The sequence below is a fragment of the Aegilops tauschii genome, chromosome 7, assembly GCF_002575655.3.
Source record: "Aegilops tauschii subsp. strangulata cultivar AL8/78 chromosome 7, Aet v6.0, whole genome shotgun sequence".
Lineage (NCBI taxonomy): Eukaryota > Viridiplantae > Streptophyta > Magnoliopsida > Poales > Poaceae > Aegilops > Aegilops tauschii.
In genome coordinates, this window is record NC_053041.3 from 154819533 (window position 1) to 154836756 (window position 17224).

At 45.9% G+C, this 17224-nt stretch overlaps 1 pseudogene; it reads right to left on the bottom strand.

The window, feature by feature from the left end:
- Positions 1-12190: 12190 nt before the first annotated feature.
- LOC141026952 (uncharacterized) lies at positions 12191-16800 on the bottom strand (annotated as a pseudogene).
- Between the last annotated feature and the right edge of the window lie 424 nt (positions 16801-17224).

Consider the following 17224-nt stretch of genomic DNA (forward strand, 5'->3'; position numbering starts at 1 on the left):
CGAATGATTCCGTTGACTCGTTTAGATAGAGAGGCACGGACGAGAAGCCCATGGAGACATACTTTAGTATTAGGCAGAGTCACGTTCATGCGTTTATTGCGCAAGCCGCACATTTCTTTAGCTAAACGGACTTCAAGTCTCCGCAGACACGGCTATGTACGTCTGTGACTTTCTGTGTTTTAGTAATAAGGGTCACAGGCACGGGCATCAAATCCGCAAAGGCATCGTGTGGTATTATATAGAGTCATGTTCGCTTGTGTCAGTTTTCCGAATGATTCCGTCGACTCGTTTAGACGAAGAGGCACGGATGAGAAGCCCATGGGGGCATGCTTTAGTATAAGACAGAGTCACGTTCATGCGTTTATTGCGCAAACCGAACAGAATTGGGTTCTGATATGAACACTCGCTGTTTACTTTGTGAGGCAATGAGTGGCAGATTAGAGAGACACTGTTTTTGAAGCGCTCAAAAGGCATGGTCGATGGTATTACATAGACTCACGGAGATGGACGGGCATTTAGCCCACAGAGCTGAACCTTTGTCTTACGCACAACAACGGGCGTTTACTCTGTGAGGCACAGAATGGCCTATGTGAGGGACGCTATTTTTAGAAGCTTATTTCATTGTATTTAAAAGCATGGACGTGAACTCCCTACGGACACGGTTCCGTATTGAGTTGCATCACGCTTCTTTCTTGATAAAGGCGTCGACGTCCGTGGCTGTCTGTGTTTCAGTATCAAGGGTCACAAGCACGGGCATACAACCCTCAAAGGCATGGCGTGCTATTATATAGAGTCACGTACAAAGGTTTTCTGATTGTATTCCGAATGAGTCGGTGGGCTCGGTCAAAAGGAAAGGCACGGACGTCAAGCCCACGGAGGCATAGTTTGTTCTTACCCGGAGTCACGTTTGTGCGTTTATCACCACGCAAGCCCACGTCAGTGAGTCTGCAGTGTCATGGCTAGAATCCTCGGGACGCATTTGGGTGTGGCCTGTTGAGTAGAAACTCGGTTGTGCGGGCACGAGAGGCACTACGTAACGCCCCGCGAAACATGTTTGGTTGACCGCTGGGGTGGCTGTCTATGCTTTCAGCTCTTTTCATCTCTCCTGTGTCACAGCAGAGATGCATGGTTGTATTCTTACACCATCCAACTTCATAAATAAATTGTTGCAAAAATTTACAAGCAAACCTATCACCCTTATAATATTTTCTCAGCTGAGTAATAAAAATACCTAAACAAGCAAAATCTGTTCTGCTTAAATTTGTTTTGTTTCTACAACTGCACCAAATAAACTTACATGCTGTTTTTATAACCACAGTACAAGGAGCGGAAACAGTGCAACGGCTCAAATGCAGCTCCATCAGCGCAAGGCTCAACTGCAGCTCCTCAGTGTGTATGGAAGGTACATACGAGAAGCACCGCTCTACCTGCAACACAGGCACGGTTGTGCATCCATTATGTGCATGACAGGTACATACGACAGGCACTGTCGTACATACTACACAGGCACGGTTACACATACAGCGTGCATCTCTCCACTGAAAAATTAAATCTACTTTATATATTTTAACCTTGGTGCCACAGCATTTTATAGTCCTTCGGCCCGTACAAAGCTGCAAAACCACACACTTCCTTCATGGCTGCACGCAACACAAAAACGGACAAGCCTACACACGGTGCAAAGACTACAACGGTTGTCTGATAAAGTTAACATAAAACCCAAGCTCAAGAGAATGCAACAACAAATAACTCCATACACCTAGACAACTAACACAAGGCCTGATTTCAGCATCCACACCTGAATGGAACCGTCAAATCCAGGTATTCAACACTCCTCTTTCTTAAATGCGGACGCGCATGGCTGCAACTTGATGATAATCTAAGACATGCACGTTTAGAAGCCCTTCTATGCCACTCCAGAACCCTTTGTTGCTTTTCGTAAAATACTCCCGTGAACTATGCGGGAGGGGAGGTAAACTTAATGGTGATGGTCTCCAGATCCTTTGCATTAAGAACAAAGAACGTCGCGAATTCAGTGTAACTCCCGGAGCGAACATAATCTTCCGATACTGTCTTTAGACAAACGTCGTGATGTTTGAGAAACTGCCAGTACTGAAGATGCCATTTGTTTTTTCACCACGACAAATCAACGATCCCTAAAATATAAATGATAGGTTGAAAATACTTAGCGTCTATAAAAAGAGTTACAGACCATCGAAAAACCAAATGAAGCAATTAGTTCTACCACCTCCGTAACAAGAAGTTAGACATAGACTTGTCTATATATGGATGTATCCAACAATAAATCATGTGTAGATACCGGCGCATCAATTCCAGTCAAAATTAAGACAAGCATTTTGAAAAGGAACGAGTACTACAGTATGCACATTTCTGAAGATCATCACCTCGACAAACAAGTTCTCCAGTTTTGGAAAGCATTGCAGCAATTCAACGACAGTGTCCACCTTATAATACATGTAGATAAGCATGGTCTTGACAGATTGACGCATTGTTGTTAGACTGACTGCCTTCAAACCCTTGATGAAAATTAACAGAAGATGGATCACAAAACTAATAGAATAATGGTTGGATGAAATAAAACTTGTTTCCTCACAAACAAAGTGAAGCTGGAAGTATCATGAAAACTCAATACCTCAAGACATGTGAGACGACATGGATACGGTTCAGACGCAGAGACACCGGTTACCTCCAAGTCCCGACTCTGCGTGAAGAATAGAACATAGACCATCAAATTAATAGAACAAACATCAGAACAAGTGCAGCTCTGTTCTAGTATGAAGGAAAGTCAGTACCTCAAGACACGTCAAGGGAGACAAGAACACAAATTCACCCAATGCCTCCAGTTTAGGTGCAGAGACAACGGTTATCGAACAGTCATCGACCAGACAATCAACCGTCGAAGTGAAGGGGCATCCTCAATAATGAGTTCTCCTTGTGAACAACAAATGCCAATGCTTACAAGGTTAGACGAGTTTATTGTGACGCGACGACCTCCTCTATTGCAAACAAGCAGGAGAGACTCAAGTGCAGGCAACTAGACTGGATTATGCTTTGCAGTGAGGCGTCTGATATACCAACTTCCCAAGCAAGAGTCCTTTCACCAGTGGTAGCTTAAGCGCCCCAACGTAATTGTCCGGTATTTGGAAAAGAGCAAAGGCGGGAGTGTGGAGAGAGGAGGAAAACCGAAACACGGACTTCGATGCCGAGGGCGTAGATGAAGTGCATAGATCCAGTAGTGTTACCTCTTGCATCAGAAATCTTGGGAAGAGGTAGTAGAACTCAAGAACCTGGATATTGTTCAGCTTCCAGGACCGGAGCCAAGAATCAACGGTGGAGGGTCTGCACTGTAGGTAGCACGCCGGGATAGAGAGGCGGCTAACAGAGCTGGCATGGCCGGACAGAATGGATTCCGGAAGACTGACAACATTACCGGCAGGATTTCGGCAGAGCCACATTCCGGAATAGCATTTGCGAACGCGCTCCTTGGTGAAGGCGGACATATGAGATCTGGTCTCGCTATGAACTGTTTCTCCATCGTTAAAAAGACGAGAGATAGAGATCTCACGGCAGTCGAGATTCAGAGGAGCGATGGGCCACAAAAGACGCCAGCGACGTGCGAGGATTCGAGTACGGATGCCATCCTTGATGGGAAGACGAGAGATGATCTCACCTAGGACGCCATCGGCGAGATCGCTGATGCGGTCTGCACGATCCCTCTTCTTCCTCCTCGGATCGAGAGGGAGCACGGTCGCCGCTTCCATCCCCTCTGACGACCAGCACACCACCAGAAGGCGGCGTCGCCGGTGACGCCACTCTCGACCTCTTGATGCTACGAGCAACGCTTTCCATCTCCACCTCCGTTGCTGGGGTGGCGCCGCCCACGACCAGTGCTCATTGAGGTGGATCTGGAGAAATGGATTACATCCTGTCGACCCACGAAATGACTTAAATACCCACGACGGGGAGCAGAGGGGTCCACATTACTTACCTCTTTTTTTTCTTTTGACGGGAGGGTCCGGGTTAATTACTACTCGTAATAAGTAAAAGGTAGGTGGCTGCTTGAAACATTAAATAGAGCTACATCTTTTAAGGTATGAGATGCACGGTTGAACACGTAGACCAGGCACGGGCGTGCCCCTCCGTGATTTAATTATTTACCACACACATTCAATAGAAGAATCTGTTCGACGCTGGAAACACGCCTGCCATCTTGCCTCTACGAGCGGCAAAATTTTCCACGGGCACGTTGACAATTAAGTCACTGGAAGATTCAAGGCCGTGGCTTTGCTTTGCAGATGATTCTGCTGAAACGCTCATGGACAAAACCTCCAAGGAAGCGAAGTGATGGCAGAGGCACGTCTTGTCACGTACCAGACACACGGTCCTGCCATTGGCATTGTAACGCATTGTTCTACATGCCACACAGGCACGGCCGTGATTCCACATGCTTTAGTAGCATGTAAAGACGTGATTCTCTCACAGGAAACGCCGTGAACCTACTGCCAGGCACTATATCAATTTGTGAAACACAAACACAAACACAACCGTGACCCGTTGTGTTTGAAATCTTTGCAACACAGAAACACGGCGTGAAGGCACATGAGGTACGGTTGGACACGCATCGCAAGCACGGTTATGTGCTCTATATTTCAATTACTTACAGACAAGCATTGATTGCAGAAGAACGGCCGTGAGAACACGCGATTCTGTAATTGCTTCAATTATATTAGTAAACATATGGTCATTAAGTCCTACAGAGTGATGAGCGACTGTCTGTGTTATAGTTGTTTTCGTTGGGAGATTTTAACTCAAATGCACAAAGGCGACTTTCTGTGTTTAGTAGCATCACGGTCCTTTACACATGAAGGCGACTTTCTGTGTCTCAGTGTTTCAGGTCACAGGCACGGTTGTCAAGCCCATAAACGCATTGACCTGTTATTATCTAGAGTCACGTTCGTGTCCCTTTGTGTTCCAAATGATTCTGTTGGCTCTATCACCAGGAGATGCACGGTCGGGAGGCCTAGGAAGGCATGCTTGCGTTTTACACGGAGCCACGCTTGTGCGTTTATCGCGGAAACCCAACGGCTCGATGGGCGTCTCCTCGTATTCGGGTGTGCACGCCACATGGCGCCGCCCCGGAAACCCAAGGGTCCGACGGGCGTCTCCTCCGGTGGCTTTGGCTCTTCGCCCGAGGCCAGGCTCCGGCTATTTAAGCCGGACGGGGTCTGGAAACCCTAGCCACACACTCATCCCCCCTCTGCCCACCGCCAGGCCATCCATTCCTCTTGCTGCTCTCCATCCTGACCCTCTCCGCCATGGCTGGGCAGGAGGAGACTACTGCGGAACCCAGTGTCCAGACACTGCAAGAGATCCAGGCTGGCGAGGGTTCCTCATCTGTAAGTTCACTCTGCTTCTGCTTCATTCGTTTTTCCTTTCCTTCGGCTACTTGATTTAGTTGTGAAACGTGAATAAGCCAGACGGAGTCTTGAAACCCTAGCCACATCCCCTTCCTCCTTTTGTCCACCTCCAGGCCATCCAGTCATCTTGCTGTTCTCTATCCTGACACTCTCAGCCATGGCTGTGCAGAAGGAGACTACTCTAGAGTGCCGAGTCCGGTCACAGGAGGAGATCTCGGCTGGCGAGGCTTGCTCATGTGTAAGTTCGCTCTGCTTCGGCTTCATTCGTTTTTTCTTTCTTTCAGCTACTTGATTTAGTTGTGAAACATGGATCATTGTGGTGAGCTTCATCCTAATGTTGATGAGGATGCGTCCTGCCATCAATCTGACACCTTCTCCTTTGTCTAGCTGAAGAACCTGTTCAATACTATGAGAGACTTCGTAAATATATCCACGAAGTTGGACGAGAACAAAGCCATCATTGCACGTCTTATGGATGAGAAGGCGCAGCTTGAACTTCAGCGCGATAAGCTGAAGCTGGAATCATACGTTATGAAGAAACAGATCGAGGAACTTCGCGCCGAGCAACCAAAAAGGAAGTCTCGCCGGAGTAAGTAGACAGCAGCGACCCTGATCCTCGTATCTAAAGCTATTAAGCAGTGCACTAAAAGTTTCTTATTTTGTCTTGCGTTACCTCATGTCATCAGTAACTTTGATGACAAACGTGTTTTGCTTTCTTGGGTCACGTTCATTCCAAGTTTATGGGTACAGATGAACATTAACGTAATGGCCAGTTCGAGAGACGTTGTTTTTAAAAGCACGGACGTGAAGTCTCTACAGCCAAAGTTTTTGAACCAACTAGACTCATGTCTTGTGCACTGATGAGGGCGTCGACGTTTCCTGCCTTTCTTTGTTTTAGTTTAAAACGATTCTGACACTGCTTCTCTTACGCACAGCCACGGGTGTTTACTCTGTGAAGCATGGAATGGCCTATATGTGAGAGACGCTGTTTTTAAAAAGCTTATTTTCCTTGTATTTAAAAAGCACGGACGTGAACTCCATACAGACACGGTTCTGTACTGAGTTGTGTCACGCTTCTTTCTTGATTCTACATATATTATTCGATAAAGGCGTGACGTCGACGTTCGTGGCTGTCTGTGTGAAGTCTCTACAGCTACGGTGCGTGAAGTATCTACAGCCACGGTTCTGTACCAAGTAGCGTCATGACCTGTGCACTCAAAGCCATGGTGCGGTATTATATAGAGTCACGCTTGCCTGTATTTGTGTTTCGAATGATTAAGTCAACCCGATCAGACGGAGAAGCACGGTCGTTAAGCCTACAGAGGCAAAGCTTTGTCTTACGCACAGTCACGTTCGTTCTTTAATTGGGGGAACCCAGCCAGTATGGGTTCAGATGTGAACACTCACTGTTTACTCTGTAAGGCACGAAATGGCCCATTCGCGAGCCGCTGTTTTTAAAAGCTTATTCCCTTGTTATTAAAAGCACGGACATGAACTCTCTACGGACACAATTGCGTACTGAGTTAGGTCACGCTTTTTTCTTGATGTTACGTATATTATTGGATAGAAGCGTGGAGGTTCGTCGTTGTATGTGTCACAATGTTAAGGTTCATAGGCACGGCGTAAAGCCCTCAAAGGCATGGTATTGTATTATATAGAGTCACGCTCGCCTGTGTTTGTGTTCCGAATTACTCCGTCCACTCGATCAGATGGAGAAGCACGGTCGTTAAGCCCACAAAGGCAAAGCTTTGTCTTACGCACAGTCACGTTCGTTCAGTGTTTCGGCTCACAGGCACGTGTGGAAATCCCAAAAGGGCATGGTCTTACAGACTCTGGTGTGGTATTATATAGAGTCATGTTCGCTTGGGTTTGTGTTCCGAATGATTCCGTCGACTCGTTCGGACGGAGAGGCACGGATGTGAACCCGTGGAGTCATGGTGTGGTATTACATAGAGTCACGTTCGTGCGTTTACTGCAGAAACATAACAGAATTGGATTCAGATGTGAACCCTCACTGTTTACTTTTGTGAGGCAATGAATGACACACCCGAGAGACACTATCCTTAAAAGCATGGGCAAGAACTCTCTACAACCATGGTTCTGTACCAAAGAGCCACTCTCAAACGCATGGAAGTCAAGCAACGAGGTCCACACTTTTAGTAGTAGAAAAAGCACTATATCAGCTGGCGTTGCTCCTTTGCTACGCACACAGTAGGATAGCTGTGAAAGGCATGTTATTCAAGCAGAGAACGAACATCACAATGCCACGACAAGGTCAAAAGCATGGTTGCGAGTCTGCAGTGTCATGGCTAGAATCCTTGAGACGCATTTGGGTGTGGCCTATTGAGTACAAACTCGGTTGTGCGGTCACCAGAGGCACTACGCCACGCCCCGCGAAACAGGTTTGGTTGACCGTTGTGGTGGCTGTCTATGCTTTCAGCTCTTTTCATCTCTCCTGTGTCGCAGCAGAGACGCATGGTTGTATTCTTACACCATCCAACTTCATAAACAAACCGGTGCAAAAATTTACAAGCAAACCTATCGCCCTTATAATATTTTCTCAGCTGAGTAATAAAAATACCTAAACAAGCAAAATCTGTTCTGCTTAAATTTGCTTTGTTTCTACAACTGCACCAAATAAACTTGCAAGCCATTTTTTATAACCACGGTACGAGGAGCAGAAACAGTGCAGCGGCTCAAATGCAGCTCCATCAGTGCAAGGCTCAACTGCAGCTCCTCAGTGTGTATGGCAGGTACATACGAGAAGCACCGCTCTACCTGCAACACAGGCACGGTTGTGCATGCATTGTGTGCATGACAGGTACATAAGACAGTCACCGTCGTACATACAACACAGCATGGTTACACATACAACGCGCATCTCTCCACTGGAAAATTAAATCTACTTTATGTCTCTTAACCTTGGTGCCACAGCATTTTATGGTCCTTCGGCCCGTACAAAGCCGCAAAACCACACATTTCCTTCATGGCTACACGCAACACAAAAACAGACAAGCCTACACACGGTGCAAAGACTGCAACGGTTGTCTGATAAAGTTTACATAAAACCCAAGCTCAAAAGAACGCAACAACAAATAACTCCATACACCTGGACAACTAACACAAGGCCTGATTTCAGCATCGACACGTGAACGGATCCGTCAAATCCAGGTATTCAACACTCCTCTTCCTTAAAAGCGGACGCGCGTGGCTGCAACTTGATAATAATCTAAGACGTGCACGTTTAGAAGCCCTTCTATGCCACTCCAGAACCCTTTGTTGCTTTTCATAAAATACTCCCGTGAACTCTGCGGGAGGGGAGGTAAACTTAATGGTGATGGTCTCGAGATCATTTGCATTAAGAACAAAGATAGTTGCAAATTCAGTGTAACTACCGGAGCGAACATAATCTTCCAACGATACTGTCTTCAGACAAACGTCGTGATGTTTGAGAAACTGCCGGTGCTTAAGACGCCATTTGTTGTATTTACCATCACAAATAAACCATCCCTAAAATATAAATGATAGGTTGAAAATACTTAGCGTCTGTAAAAAGAGATACAGACCATCAAAAAACCAAATGAAACAATTAGTTCTACCACCTCCGTAATAAGAAGTTAGACATAGACTTGTCTATATATGGATGTATCCAACAATAAATAATGTGTAGATACGGGTGCATCAATTCCAGTCAAAATTAAGACAAGCATTTTGAAATGGAACGAGTACTACAGCATGCACATTTATGAAGATCATCATCTGGACAAACAAGTTCTCCAGTTTTGGAAAGCATTGCAGCAATTCAACGACGATGTCCACCTTATAATACATGTGCATAAGCAAGGTCTTGACAGATTGACGCATTGTTGTTAGACTGAGTGCCTTCAAACCCTTGATGAAAATTAACAGAAGATGGATCACAAAACTAATAGAATAAAGGTTGGATGAAATAAAACTTGTTTCCTCACAAACAAATTGAAGCTGGAAGTATCGTGAAAACTCAATACCCGAAGACACGTGAGATGACATGGATACGGTTCAGACGCAGAGACACCAGTTACCTCCAAGTCCCAACTCTGCATGAAGAATAGAACATAGACCATCAAATTAATAGAACAAACATCGGAACAAGTGCAGCTCTATTCCAGTATGAAGGAAAGTCAGTACCTCAAGACACGTCGAGGGAGACACGAACAAGAATTCACCCAATGTCTCTAGTTTAGGTGCAGAGACAACGCTTATCGAACAGTCGTCGACCAGACAATCAACAATCAACCGTCGAAGCGAAGGGGCATCCTCAATAATGAGTTCTCCGTGTGGACAAGCAATGCCAATGCTTACAAGGTTAGACGAGTTTATTGTGATGCGAAGACCTCCTCTATTGCAAACAAGTAGGAGAGACTCAAGTGCAGGGCAACTAGAGTGGATTATGCTTTGCAGCGAGGCGTCTGATATATCAACCTCCACAAGCGAGAGACTTTTCACCAGTGGTAGCTTAAGCATCCCTACGTAATTGTCTGGTATTTGGCAAAGAGCAAAGCCAAGGGTGTGGAGATAGGAGGAAAACCGAAACATGGACTCCGGTGCCGAGGGCGTAGTTGAAGTGCATAGATCCAGTAGTGTTACCTCTTGCGTCAAAAATAATGGGAAGAGGTAGTAGAACTCAAGAACCTGGATATTGTTCAGCTTCCAGGATCGGAGCCAGGCATCAACGGTGGAGGGCCTGCACTGTAGATAGCACGCCGGGATAGAGAGGCGGCTAACCGAGCCAGCATGGCCGGACAGAATGGATTCCGGAAGACTGACAACATTACCGACAGGATTTCGATAGAGCCGCGCTCCGGAATAGCATTTGCGAACGCGCTCCTTGGTGAAGGGGGACACCTGAGATATGGTCTCGATATGAACTGATTCTCCATCGTTAAAAAGACGAGAGACAGAGATCTCGCGGCAGTCCAGATTCAGAGGAGCGATGCCACAAGGGACGCCAGCGACATGCGAGGATTCGAGTACGGATGCCCTCCTTGATGGGGAGACGAGAGATGATCTCACCTAGGACGGCGTCGGGGAGATCGCTGATGCGGTCCGCACAACATCCTTCATCTTCTTCCTCGGATCGAGAGGGAGCACGGTCGCCGCTTCCATCCCCTCCGACCACCAGCACAACACCAGAAGGCGGCGTCGCCGGTGGCGCCACTCTCGACCTCTTGATGCTACGAGCAGCGCTTTCCATCTCCACCTCCGTTGATGGGGTGGCGTCGCCCACGAGCAGTGCTCACTAAGGTGGATCTGGAGAAATGGATTACATCCTGTCGACCCACGAAACGACTTAAATACCCACGGCGGGGAGCGGAGGGGTCCACATTAATTACTACTCGTAACAAGTAAATGGTCGATGGCTGCTTGAAACATGAAATAGAGCCACGGCTTTCAAGGTACGAGATGCACGGGTGAACACGCAGACCAGGCACGGGTGCGCCCCTCCGTATTTTAATTATTTACCACACACATTACTTTGAAGAATCTGCTCGACGCCGGAAACACGATTCTACACTCATCTTGCCTTTCTAAGCTACAAAATTTTCCACGGGCACGTTAACGATGACGTAACTATAAAGACCGTTTCAAAGTTAAGTAGATTCAAGGCCGTGCCTCTGACTTGCAGATGATTCTGCCAAAACACTCACAGACAAAAGCAAGCAAGTGTAGTGATGGCAGAGCCACGGTTTGTCAGGAACCAAACACACGATGATGCCTTCGTAGGAAATTGATACGAGACGCACTGTTCTCCCTCTCACACACGCACAACCATGGCAGACGCACGGTTTGCCATGAACCACACAACGATCGTGAAGTGATACGTCACACACTGTTCTAGATGCCACACAGGCACGCCCGCGATTCCTCGTGCTTCTGTAGCATGTAAAGACGTGATTCTCTCACATGAAACGCCTTGAACCTACTGCCAGGCACTATATCCATTTGTGAAGACACATGAGGCACGGTTGGACACGCATCGCAAGCACGGTTATGTGCTCTATATTTCAATTACTTACAGACATGCATTCATAACAGAAGAACAGGCGTGAGGACATGCGAGGCACCGTTACCACGAAAGCCACGGTTATGCGGCCCCAGAAGCACGACCCAGATTCTGTGCTTAAAAATGTTTTCGTTCCATAACGGCGAGCGTGACCATGGAACCGTGAGAGTCACGGTTGAACACTCACCAGTGGCTTGGCCATGGCTGCCTGTGCCCTTCGGTTATTTTTATCTCTCTATCACGCGGAGAGAAGCATGCTTGTATGCTTACAACATCCATGTTCAGAAACCGACGCGGCTGCGGAAAACAACAAGGAAACATGTTCCTCTGATATTTTTCTCCGCCGAGTAAAAATACATAAAGAAGCAAAAGGCGTTCTTATTTAAATTTGTTTTGTTTCTATAACTACAGCAAATTAACTTACAAGCCGTTCTTATAACCACAACACGAGAAAATAAACAATCGACACCCGCCCGCCCTCCCCACTGATCGCTTGCTATTTCATCGCTCCACGTGCGGCCTTGTTTTTGAATGTTCAGCGATCCATTCTTCCTTCTCCACCCTTGTGCAACCCCACCCCTGTACGTAGCTATTCAACCTATTTACCTGTAAAATTAATATACATACATAAAAACAAAGCGAAAGATTGCAGTCATCACTGTTTTTTGCTTACGTCCTATTTAAGATGCATTATTACCTTTTAATTTTTCTATTCATACTGTTCTCCAGTACCAAAAAGTCTCCACTCAGACCTTTCCTTTCTGGAAATGGACTGCGCAGATTCCATGCCTTGTCTCGGGCTTCCTTGCACGCATTCTGTGTGCCTGGCTTGTGTGATGTTCGATTCTGGCGTAGATGCAAGACTTTGGTAAATGCTCCCTGCTGTCAATGGGGTCGTTGGAGTTCCTGGCGTCTGACGTCTTCCTCCTGGGCTTGGAGTGCATTGTCCTGAGCCGTTTGCTGTCCTCGATGGTGTTGTCAGCCATTTCATTGACCTTGCCCTCTTCTCCTACTGCGATTTCCTCTTCTCCTCTTCAATCCTCATCCTCTCCTGGAATTCTGGGTTATCTGGGCAGTTTGTTTTCCTGTGACCTTTTACTCTACAATGGCCGCACTTGGATGCGGCTTTGTTGCCTTTTCCTTTCTTCTCAGAACCAGCTTTGATTTGATCTCCTTTTTTCGTGCCCTTTGAGCCACTCATGGGAGGGTTCTTGAGAGTTTCGGCAAGAATGCCTGTGTCTGGTTCCTCAGCAAGTGCCGCCATGACTTTTATTTTCATATCTACCGTACAATCACGCAGCACACTGTATGCCTTCTCTTTTCTGCAAGCATTTGAACAGATATCCGACAACTCAGCATAAGCGAGGCCGAATCTCATAGTTTCATCGTCTTGTGCGGTCATGCTATCACCTTGACTTGTAGACAGAACTTTCAGACTCTCTCATAGATTCCTGGTCCATCTGGGGATGATAAAGGATTTTGGAAGTTGATCGATCATGCCTGTTTGGTCCATCACCTTAAGCACGTGGCAGCACTGAATGCCATCCCTACTCATTTTCTTGCAGCTACAACTGTATATTTCTTTTTGCTCATCCACATCTACCCTGAATTCAGACTTGTCAAATTCCTCGCCCGGATATGGTTTCCACACTTTTTCTCCAGGCTCAGTAATCTTTTTTAAAAAATACTGCCTCCCCTTTGCCAGGTCAGAGCACTTCAAGTAAGTCCGGTTCCGTAGCTCCAGCTGGAATTTCCTGAAAATTTCATTCGTGTATACTTGACTTGCTTGTCATTCAATCGGAAAACCCGTCTCTAGTGATGGCGCCTTCTCTTCTGCTCGGTGTCTTTTCTTGTCAAGCGTGGCGAGGCAATTTTGCTGAATCATGTGATACCCATCAACAAACCTTTTTATTGTGTCCCTGTGGTCGACGTAATTCTTCCACATCGAATTTGTGCTCTCACTGCGAGTGGTTGTTGACGAGAAAGGATAGAAGCAGTCCTTGAAGTAGGCTAGCACTCAAAAATTTCGGAGTTCCCATAGCGTGTTCAGGTGTTTGTTGCCTTCCGCCTTGTGCACAGAAATTGCTGCTTTCCAGGCACGCTCAAACTCGTCTTGATCTAGTGAGTTTTTGATGATTCGAAATAAATCATCAGACATCCCTGGGTGCTGCGCAAACACTGCTGCGTTATTTTCCTTCAGGTTCTTCCTAATATGCCACCAGCAGAACCTGTGCCTCATTCTCAGAAGAGCTTCCTTTAATTGAGTCTTCATCGCTTGGTCCTGGTCTGTTATTATGTATTTCGGCTCTTTACCTCCCATTGCCTCGACAAACGTGCTTAGGAGCCACTTGAATGACCCTATTTTCTCATCCTTCAAAAGGCCTACTCCAAACAGGACGGCCGACCCATGGTTGTCGACACCTATAATTGGTGCAAATGGCAAGCCATATATATTCGTAGAGAATGTCGTGTCAAAAGACACAAAATCTCCATATAGCTCATAATTCATCTTACACAAGGAGTCTGTCCAGAACAGGCTGCGCACTACATTGTTCTTTGTCTCTTCCACATGGTGGAATCCTGGCCTCCGCCTCTGCATATCGGCAAACAGTTTCATGGTGTCTTCGATATCAGTGCCGCGCTCTCCAGCCCTGTCCTGGCATGCAATGTTGCTTATGTCAATTGTGTCAAACATAATTTCTCGCCTCGGTTTCCCCATGGCAGTAAAAATCTGCATAACCTTCCTTGGTTCTAACCTCGCCTTCTACAATACTTGTATAAAGAATTTCTCCTGAGGTGTCATCTTCTTATAGCATCTCATGAACTTCAGCATCCAATCGGATGGGTGAAGTTGGTGGTTGTGCTCTAGGCGCACGTTCTTCAGATACCATTTCCTCCTATCTGTATCCCTCTTGGCTGTTATTTGGACTGGGCAGCTTGTCCGGATCAAGCAGTTGCTCCTTCTCTCCTTAACATGTCTCTCAGTTGTTTTATTCTGCCCTTCCTTGGTGCACTGAAACACCTGCTTGTCAAGCTGCTGATCATATGTCGATCTTCTGCTCGTTGATCGCTTGGCAGCAAAGCCAACCTTTCTAGCATATCTGCAGAAAAAGAAAAGGCAGTCATCCAATGATCCGAATACCATACCACCCTATGGTTCAAGCGCTTCGGTGACCTCCTGAATCGTTGGGTATATGCCTTCTTTGAACATGTCATCCATTTCTTTCTCTACAATGGTCGGCGGCGCCATGATGATTCTGTCTACCGTGTCTTCCTTCGTCTGATCGCATTCGCTTCTGACGACATTAGTTTCATCGCCAGCCATAGGTCCACTTACAGCGGAGCTGCTGCTGCTCTGTTGTTTGTCACACGCAGCAGCGTCGTTTCTGCATGGCATGGTCAAAGCCATAAATGAGTCTGCCTCTCCACTGTTGCATTGTGCATTGCTGCTCCCTGTTTCTCCGGCACTCGTGCAACCAAGGGACTGTGCTGCTTCTACCATGCAATCCGTGCTGGCGCTGTATGCTACTTGCTGCTGTGAACGTTGTGTTCCCTTTGAAATGGATGGAGAACTATGATATTTCTTTGCCTCATCTGTTATCCCGTCTGCAAATCCTGAACACATGGCACGAAACAGAATTAGATGTCCAGAGCAGCATATGCATTTTTTAATTTCTAAACAAAAAATTTATATGACTCATCAGGGCTCATCTGGTATACCAAAACCAGACCCGTGCCTCTTCACCAAATATAAGCGGTACACCAGAGGCACTGTTCACATTACACCCAGCAGCACGAATGTGACCATGCTACACACACATCTGGACAAAGAGGCACAGATGTGCTTCTGTTTACACCATACAACCGGAGAGGCACAACAACATCCTATACAAAAGAACAACTGCACATACAGCCGTACCAGGCGGACAGCCGTCCTCCTGTTTTGCACTTTACCCTGTTCATCCATAAAACTGTTTGTGTGTTGAATTGAAAAAGCATAGTTCCGACGTCACCTTTGTTTTCCCATGCCTCTCTTTTCCAGCAAATCTTGGCGACAACCTCTGTGCATTGGTGATCTCGCTGACGATTCTAAATGCCATCAGAGATCCTTTGGAAGGACCCCTCATGTTGAACGCCACAGGTGATCCTTTCAAAGGACCTTGCCTTATGTTTTCATCGATCCGTGGACTACTGCGATACTTGCTTCCTTGCTCGTACACCTGCGTGTGCAAGATACTACAATTTAAATATACCAGACGAAAGCAAAGAAAAAAATTGCTCACAAAAAATATACATTTGCTTTAAATGTTGTTGCACGTTCGTATTTGCTGTCACCTGTATTGCTTTCTGGTGCTGCTGTGTGGTAGAGTTTATTCCTCCTATGTTTGATTTTGTCGTTGGGCTCTTCTTGCTTGTGCAAACTGTACCGAATCCTTGAACACCAATGCTTTTGTTGCCAATGATCCTTCTGCTTGCATCAAAGGAAATTCGGTTACCCTGTACCTCTTCATTATGACCGCCTTCAAACGCTGGGCCGTCACAATGCCCGCTTTGCGCCTTTGTGGACATCTGTGTCTTCAAACCAAAAAATAATTAGAGGCACGTGCGAGTATTACGAAGAATTACCACGTAAAACTTCCACGTACGTTCAAAACCAGCGTTTGAAGTTTTTTTCGTTACCTGCACAATCTGCTTAGTGGAGTCTCTGCTGCTTAGAATGCTCCTCTTTGCAGGTGTCTGTTGCACACCATGCTCCTGGTTGGGACGTTTGCCAAGAACTTGTATCTCACTCTTAACTCCAATTATTCCAGCCCGCATGGCATGTGCGTGTTTGACAGCATCTGCATCCTTGATCTTCTTCTTGTTTTGTAGTATTTTTCTTCTTCCACCTCTCGATACTCAACTACAGAGTAGATGCACATGATAAACATATATTACAGCATTCATCCAGGATATATAAATCATTTTTGTTGCTATTAATGATCTACTATTTGGTGTTCTCAGTGGTGGCACCTTGACAGCAAACGTCCTAGAAATAAAAGACCAAACGCTAATGTTCAACTGCCTTACTATTACCTGCCTCCCATAATCCTTGCCGATGTCGTTCAAAGACCGACCGTCCCTGTTGTCCTGACCAGATGACACACTCCTGAACATCTGCCCGAAAAAGAGACGTAATAAATATAAAGGTTATAAACCTGCAGTATCAGTGTTGAAACTTTTCGAAGTCAATCTCAATCTTTCTTACTAACCTTTTACACTTACAACGCAACAGAGATATATTTTTAGTTCTATATAATTGACATATATAAATATATACATATATTAATTTTTAATTAAACTACAACCTCAATCAAAGTGAGATCCTCTGATGCTAGTTTGCTTGTGCAACACTTAACACAAAGATAACCATGAAACCTAACAAAATTTACAAGCTCGTATTACAAGGACGAGAGTACAAAGAACAAAAAACAAACTCAAATCAGAGCTACAGTGTAAAACTAAATAGTTTTATTCTATAAATCCCGACCACAACAAATTCATCAACGAATTGAATCTCGTGTATCAGGAATCGCCACGCAAAGGTGCATTGATAATTTTTTTTACTAACCTTTGATTGCCGAATCTTATGCGCTGATTGTTCGGAACTCACACCTTTCTAAATTGTGGGGGGATCTGCTTCCCTGCAGTTTGTCAGCGATTTCCTTCAATGATTTTGAATCTGGGAGAGAGAGAAAAGAGA